This window comes from Sapajus apella, unplaced genomic scaffold, assembly GCF_009761245.1.
Source record: "Sapajus apella isolate SASKATOON/1434 unplaced genomic scaffold, GSC_monkey_1.0 scaffold144, whole genome shotgun sequence".
Lineage (NCBI taxonomy): Eukaryota > Metazoa > Chordata > Mammalia > Primates > Cebidae > Sapajus > Sapajus apella.
Window position 1 is genome coordinate 1,417,084 of NW_022437084.1, and position 8,828 is coordinate 1,425,911.

Consider the following 8,828-nt stretch of genomic DNA (forward strand, 5'->3'; position numbering starts at 1 on the left):
TGTTGACCAGGATGGTCTCGATCTCTTGACCTCGTGATCCACCCGCCTCGGCCTCCCAAAGTGCTGGGATTACAGGCTTGAGCCACCGCGCCCGGCCTCTTTTTTTTTTTCTTTTTTTTTTTTTTTGAGACAGAGTCTCTCCCTGTCGCCCACGCTGGAGCGCAGTGGCACAAGCTCAGCTCACTGCAATCTCCACCTCTTGGGTTCAAGCAATTCTCCTGCCTCAGCCCCTGAAGCAGCTGGGATTACAGGTGCTCGCCACCACGCTAATTTTTGTATTTTTAGTAGAGATGGGGTTTCACCATGTTGGTCAGGCTGGTCTCGAACTTCTGTCCTCAGTTGATCAACCCGCCTCAGCATTCCAAAGTCTTAGGATTACAGGTTTGAGCCACTGGCTAGACCCTTTGCCCATTTTTATTGGTTTTCTGGGTGTTGAGTTTTTGCATTCCTTATATATCTTTGATATTGACCCTTTATCAGATACATCATCTGCAAATATTTTCTCCCATTCGGTATGCTGTCTTTTCACTCTCTTGGTTGTTTCCTTTGGTGCACAGAAGCTTTTCAATTTGATAAAATCTCGTTTGTTTTTACTTTTGTTTTCTGTGCTTTGGAGGTCATATCTAAAATATCATTGCCCAGACAAATGTCAAGAAGTTTTTTCCCCATGTCTTGTTCTGGTCATTTTACAATTTTAGGTTTTATATCTAAATCTTCAACCCATTTTGAGTTCATTTTTGTACATGGCATGAAATAGGAGTCCAGTTTTATTCTTCTCTTTGTGGGTATCCAGTTTTTTCAACAGCTTTTGTTAAAGAGACTATCCTTTTCCTTCTGGTTAAAGATCAGTTGGCAGTAAATGTGTGGATTTGTTTCCGAGCGCTCTATCCTGTTTCATTGGTTACATGCCTTTTTTTGTGCCAGTATCATGCTGTTTTGGTTGCTGTAGCTTTGTAGTATGTTTTGAAATCAGACAGTATGATGCCTCCAGCTTTGTTCTTCTTGCTCGAGATTGTAGAGTCTTTCATGGTTCCATATGTATTTTAGTATTATTTTTTCTATTCCTGAGAAAAAATGCCATTGGAATTTTGATAGGGATTGCAACGGAAATGTAGATAGTTTTGGTTCGTACTGACATTTTAACAGTATCATTTCTTCCAATTCACGAATATAGGATATCTTTCCATTTCTTTATGTCATGTTGAAGTTTTTTTTTTATCAACTTTTTATGATTTTTTTGTGTACAGAATATTTACTTCCTTGGTTAAGTTTATTTTTAAGCATTTTATTTTTTCTGATGCTATTGTAAATGGAATTGTTTTCTCAATTTCTTTTCTGATAATGCATTGTTTGTAGACACACAACCAAATTTTGTATCTTGCAACGTTACTTCATTTATTTATTACTTCTGACAGTTTTTTGGTGGACTCTTCATGATTTTCTACACATAAGATGATGTCATCTGCAAAGAGACAATTTTACTTCTTTCTTTCTGATCTGAATGTCTTTTATTCTTTTTCATGCCTAGTTACTATGGCTAGGACTTCTAGTGCTAATGTTGAATAGAAATGGCTAGACTGGGCATCCTTGTCTTGTTCCTGATCTTGAGGGAAAAGCTTTCAAGTTTTCACCACTGAGTATGATGTTAGCTGTATAGGCTTGTCATACATGGCCTTTATTGTCTGAGGCCATTCTCTCTATACCTAATTTGTTGACTGTCTTTATCATGAAAGGATGTTGTATTTTGCCAAATGATTTTTCTGTACTTATAAGATGATCAATATAATTTTTATCCTTCATTCTGTTGAGGTATATCATGCTTAGTGATTTGTGCATGTTTAAACATCTTTACATCCCAGGGATAAATCCCATTTGATCTGGTGTATGGTGTTTTAAATATGTTACTGAATTTAGTTTGCTATTGTTTTCTTGAGAATTTTTGCATCTATATTCATCAGAGATATTGGCCTAAAATTTTCTTTTTTTATAGTGTCCTTATCTGAGTTTGTCCTTATCTGAGGTTGCACCTCCTGTGTAAGGTGTCAAGGTGTCAAGGTGATAAACACATACTGTAGATTTAATATGTAGTACCCATACACATCCTATAGGAAAAAGGAGACCAAAGAAGCTGTGTACTAGGGTAGATTTGGGCCCTCAGTGAGATGATATAGCACATGCTATCATTCTCATCCGGCATCCTTCTATAAAGCCAAGTAAAAATAGTTTAAAGATTACTTTAATCTTTTTTGTAACTCAAAGTTCCAGCTGTGGTGGTTGAGGATGATATTTTATTGATTTAAAGACACATTCTTTTCACATTTAACATCTCTGTAATTAGGAGGCATCTTACATCTTGATTCAGCATGATGTCTTAGCATCATGTCATAACTTAATTGAAAACTTCTTTTTCTTTCTGAGTGGTCTACAAAATAACAGTGCAAATATAATCAACAGTATTTTACATTCAGTTAAATAGTGTGTGAAGGAAGACAAGTGTAGATGAGAAGTCAGGTTGTAGTATTAAATAGGTGGTGTGATTTCATCAAATAATCTTTTAACAATCTGTCTGCATCATTTGCTCATCTAGTTCATTGCTTCTAACTGCCCCAGAGTCTTCTAGACATGTGTTGTCCAATATGGTAGCCATTAGCCACAAGTGGTGTGGCCATTTAATTTTTGATTAAAATTAATTAAAATTAGATGCACACTAAAATTCCATTCCTTAGTTGTACTCACAACATTTAAATAACCATATGTGGCTAGTGGCTGCCATATTGGACAACACAGATATATTATAGATAAAATTATTTCCATCATCACTGAAAGTCTCATTGAATAGCACTACTCTAGTCTTTACCCTTGCTATACATAGTGTGGTCCAGAAAATAGCAGCTTCTGAATCACCTGGAGCTTGTTAGAACTGGAGTCTTGGATTTCACCACAGACCAACTGAATCGGAATCTGCATTATAGATAACAAAATTGCCAGGGCACTCAGTGTATGTTAGGATTTTGAGAAGTGCCACTGCATAGTACACATCCACCATGTTTAGTAAGCCCATCCTCCAATGATGAACACTTAGGTTCCCTTCATATTGAGCATGCCACTTATATATCTACAGAAGACTCCTCTCAATCATTCATGCAGGAGTGGAACCAATGGACCAAAAGGCCTATTCTTAATTTCACTGAATACTGGCAAGTTTTTTTTCTAAAAAAGAAAGGTTCTTCCCTATCCACACCTTCAACAATGTCCATATTTATTCATTAAGTAAATATTTAATGCCTATAGTTCATTTATTTATTTAGCAAATATTCATTATATCTGATTGTGTACCAAGTATTGTTTTAGGTGCAAAACATTTAAACATTTCTTCCCTCAGGAAGTTGACATTCTAGAGGGGAGGCAGATAGAAACAAATGAATAAGTAACATAAAGTCTGGCAGATGGGAGTAAACACCATAGAGAAAAATAAAGCAGAGTAACAGGATAGAGAATGTCAGAGGAGAGTTATTTTATGCCACATATGGTTATTGTTTAGCCACATATAGTTATTGAAATGTTGTGACTATGACTAAGGAATGGAATTTTGCATTGGGTGGTTGTGGAACCCAGCAGATTTGGATTGTCCAAACCCCGCACGCTACAAAGGAACTTTTGGCCCTTGCCTGGCTTCTGGGAGATAACCTCTATGCTCTTGGAATATCCTGCCGAATAACAGTGTTTTTGTCTATCTGGGTATTGAGCCATGCCCAATAATCTATGATAACAATGTGACTTATGGTGGGGACTTAGGAACATGTGTCAGTTTGACCTCTAGAGGATCTGGAGCTAAGGTCAGCCACATAAATGGGCAGTCATGTCGATATGACTAACCCCCAATACAAACCCTGAACACCAAGGTTTGAGTGAGCTTCCCTGGCTGGTGATGCTCTAGCATGTTGTCATACATTACTTCTGGGGGAATTATGCACTGTCCACAAACTCCCCTGGGAGAAGACAGGTGGAGGTTCACACCTGGTCTCTCCTGGACTCTGCCCTATGCATCTTTTTTCTTTGCTTATTTTAATCTGTATGCTTTCACTGTAAGAAACCAAAAGCATAACAGCTTTTCTGAGTTTTATGAGTCCTTCTAGTGAATCGTTGAACCTGTCCTGGAGACTCCCAAGTACAGTGGTCAAGAAGGCCTTTGTGAGGAAGATGATAAGAATAGAGGGAACCATGCAGACATTTGGGAGAAGAGGGTTCCAGATACAAAAGCCTTGAGATGGAAACATGCCTGGCATGAGCAGGACAAGAGAAGAGAAGATGGTAGAAGATGACATCAGAGGAGACTGAGAGGCCAGTTGGTCTTCGGCCTTATACACCAACCATAAGGAAATGCCCCCTTCACTTGGAGTGCAGTGGAAACTACTGCAGGGTTTTGAGAAAAGTGACCTGCTCCAACTTACATTCTAAAAGGTCACTCTGGTAGCTGTATTAAAATTAGAGTGTAGGAGGACAGGGACAGAAGCAAAGAGAACAGACAGAGGAAACTTGCAGTAATCCAGGTAAGAGATGATGCAGGCTAGAAGGGACCAGGGTAGCAAGGTTGGAAGGTGGTAAGAAACAGTCACATTCTGGATCTACTCTGAAGGTAGAACTGATGGAATTTGGTAAGAAAATGTATATATGGTGTGAGAAAAGGGATTCAAGGGCCAGAATGAGGTAATGAAAAGGATGGTGTGAACATCCACTGAGAAGTCCAAGACCACAAGAGGAGCACATTTGGAACATGGGAAGGGCAGAGAACAACAGCTGGTTTTGAACATGGAGATGTTGAGTAGGCAGCTGGATGTTAAGTGGAGAGTTTGAGAGCCTGGCCTGGCTGGAGACATAAATTTGGGAGTCGTCAGCATGTAGATGGTATTTAAAGCCACGAGACCAGATGAGATCACCGAGGGAGTGAATATAGACAGAGGAGAGAAGAAGGCCAAGGACCGAAGCCTGAGGTGCTCCATCATGTAGAGACTGTGGAGACAAGAAGAAACAACCTCCAGACATGGATGAGGAACAACCAGTGAGTGATGAGGAAAACCAGAAAGGAAAGTGTCCCAGAAGGCGAGGAAAGACACAGGGAGTAGTCCACTTGTTAAACGCTGCTGCTAACTCAAGTAAGATGAATCCTGAAGAGATGGCCCTTGGATTCAGCACCATGGAGGTCACTGGTGCCCTTAACAGGGGCATGGTTGGTGGAGCAGTGGGAGAGAAAGCCTTCATAATGTGGGCTCCAGGGAGGATGGGAGGACAGGAATCACAGGCAGTGAGCTTAGCCAACTTTTTAGGGAAGAACTGCAGTCGTAGGGAGCAGAAAACAGGCCAGGAGGTGGAGGAGAACATGAGAGCAGGGAGAAAGTTTTTGTTGGTTGGTTTTCAGATTTTAACAAGAGGTGGGAGAAACTGTAGTATATTTGCATGCTAATGGGGCTGCTCTTTGGAGAAAAGAAAAACAGATGTTGCAGAAAAGAGAACAGAGAACTGCTGACTGGAGCAATGCCCTCCAGAAGGCAAGAAAGGATGGGATACCAGCACCAGTGGAGGCATCTATCTTAGTTGCAGGTGCAGACTGTCCACCTAGAGAAATGGGAGAGGAGACAGAGGATGTGGGCATGCAGGTAGGTGGTAAGACTGACCTTTCTAATTTTTGCTATTCTGATGGATGAAAGCCATACGTTGTTGCTGCATGGGGCGTGTGATGATTGGAGCCACATCCTGAATAACACGGTTCCAGCTCTAAAGAAGAACCCGTGTTTCTCAACTCTCTGTGCCTCTTTCTCGCCAAGAGTCTGCTTCTCTTGGGCATCTCTCTTTCTACCTCTGTGCCTCTGTCCTTCTCTGCATTTTCCGTCTGTCCTCTCCCCACAGCCCCATCTTTCTGTTTCTGTGTATTTAGCCCTTTGTGTCTTTCTCGGTCTTCCCCTCCCTTCATGTTTGCATTGGGGCCCCTCCTCTGGGCCTGGGTGTGGGGCCTAGTTTCTCATCCCAGCCAGCACTTCCAACCAGAACTTCCAGTTTCTGCTTAACAAAGAATCCCATTTTGAAGCCAAGTTAGGGAGGAGCCTCCCGGAACCTTCGATGCCTCCATCTTAAGCTTTACTTATTTAACAAGTACATTGTGGCCCTTGGTCCATGCCACACTCTCTTCAAAGCATTTTCAGGTACTCATCCATTTAACCCTTCTCCATAAGGCAGGTGCTATTGATTGTGCCATTTTACAAGTGGGGACGCCGAGGCACAGAGCAGTCACATCACCTGAACTCAGGCAGCCTAGCTCCAGGGTCTGAGGTCAGAACCACTAGGAACACCGTTTCTTTTTCCAGTCCTTCCTTCTTCTTTCTCCAGTCCAGCTCTCTGTGGTGGAGGAGAGACCTGCACCTGTGAGAGACGTGCACCTGGATTTGGTCCAGTCTGTATATGACTTTCAGCCATGGGCTTGTGCATCAAGTGAGAGGTGGAAGGTTCCCAGCCCTCAGTGGGTCCGTGACCTCACTTCAACCAGAGCCAGCCAATGCGTGTTCGGCCACTCATAACCCCTAACATCAGTTTGACCCGGCACTCACACCTCAGCAAATGACAAGGCCAACCACCCTCACTCCAGGCTCCAGATCTTCTCAAGTCAGAAAGGCTCCTCAGGAAGCATGGACTCAGGTCACAAGAGGGCACTGGTCCCCCGACTTCCCACACAAGCTGGTTGCCTCACTTAACCTGGCATCCGCCCTCCAGCCACACCACCTAAACACAACTCCATTCAAAAAGTGAACTCAGGCCCTGCCCTGTGAAGTGGGGGAAGTTCAGGGTGGAGAAAGACAGTGACCTTTCTCTCACTTTGAGAGGTGGGGTATGACCCAGCTCACCGCCACCAAAACCTGCTACATCATAGACTTTCAACCTCATGGCTAGTTCTCATCACCAATGTCAACCCATGACCACATCTCAACATTTCCTCATCCAAACCTCAATCTTGGTTCCATCTTCAGCCCCAACCCAACAGTACCCCATCACCAACGTATCCACAGACACTTCCCATCTGACAATCCAATTCTATCCCAAAACCAGCTCAACTACCACATCCAACTCTATACCCAAGCTCATCCAATTTTCATGCTTCTCCCCAAACTCACTGCATTCCCAATGCTGTCATCAGGCCCATCCGTAACCTAATCACAAACTCTCCTCATTTCCTATACTAAGCCATATTTTTCTTCTTAGCAAAAGACTTTGGAAGGGACCCCACACTGGACATTGAGGTGTCCTCAATGCAGTTAGATGGGTTATCTGATTTTAACAGGTCTCTGCACCCTTTACTGTCATTGAGCTACTTCATGACTCTAAATTGTAGATATCTGAGAGCAATGCAAATAATTCTTGCCCATAACTCTTTAAGAATCTTGCCAGGTGGAAGTACAATGCATTTCCCTCCTCCTCCCAGTGTGGAATAGCCAGTTTTGCCTCTATTTGTAAATTCATGTCAGCATTCCTTGTTGTCTAGGTGCATATGGCTCTTTGTAACATCTTACTGGCCCTGCCGTTTATTAATGAGTCAAGATAAAAATCTTTGACACATGTTCATTTCATATATGTCAGAGTCATGGCTAGACCATGTTTGAAAAGTTACCTTTTCAAACGGCCTTCCGGGGTGAGGGGCTGCACACTGGAGCCCCAGGAGGCTGCACACTGCCCCTCCCACCTCCCTACTGCAGCCCCACCAAGGAGAGAATTGGGGGTGGGGGGCAGATTCCAGGGTCAAGGCTGTCAAGAGTGAATGAGGGGAGGGGAGATTCAGGAGCAGAGTGGTTTCAGATTTGATCTCCACATCCAAACCTGAGCTCCATCAGTAAGGACCATATGAGTTTCCATATGAGCCCTCACCCATCCATCCATCTCGGTTCCTTATCCTCATTGTGACACCTCCACTCTCTCAGTCTTTCCAAACTTCATCTGGTCCACATCCCTGGCTTTCTTCCGAATTCTGACGCCACCTCTGTCCTTCTTAATCCCTAATCCTGTCCCCTCCACCCCACAGGATTAATTCAGGGCTCCACCCAGCCATAGTTCCTGGAGACACCTACTCATTCCCAAAACACCACCCCTTCCTCCTTCCTCTCCCCCACCCCCAATCCACATCTTCAAAGTTTTCTGACTCCTGCTTTTTCCTCTCCACCTACGTGCAGTAGACTCCCTCACCCACTCTGGCCTTGCTCCTAAAAGGCCATTTCTAGAAAATATTGCTTTTCTCAGGTTGCATCTCTGCCCCATCCAAGTCTAAGAGCAATTGATTTTCTATCCACCCAGCTGATGATTTCCTTCTTGTCATCTGGTGGTTGCCAGGACAAGGGAGGCAGGATAATGGATTGTGTGTGTCCTTGTGTCTCTCAAAAGAAAAAAGGGCTAAGACTGGGCATTGGAACCTGGATGTGTTGAGAGCTAAACCTGAGACGATGTTGGAGATGGCACTGGGGTTGAGGAACGGGCTGGGGTACCGGGTATGGTTAGGGACAGATAGGGAGATGGGAATGGGTAGAATGTGGCCATCTGGGGACTGACTGTGTGATAAGAATTATGCCTGGCGTTGGAGTAGAGGTTAGAAAACGGGGTGCAGAATGGGTTGAAGTTAGGGATGCGCATGGAATTCATCGAGGCTGGGGGACGGGAATGGGCTTTCCCTTTACTCTTTCTTGGATCCTGCCGCCTGAAAGTTCACAGTGGGTTCAACTCAGGTTTGGGCGGGGTCCGATCTGGGTCCTAACATGTCCTGGAAGCTCCGCCCCAAGCAGAGGGCCAAGCCCAGG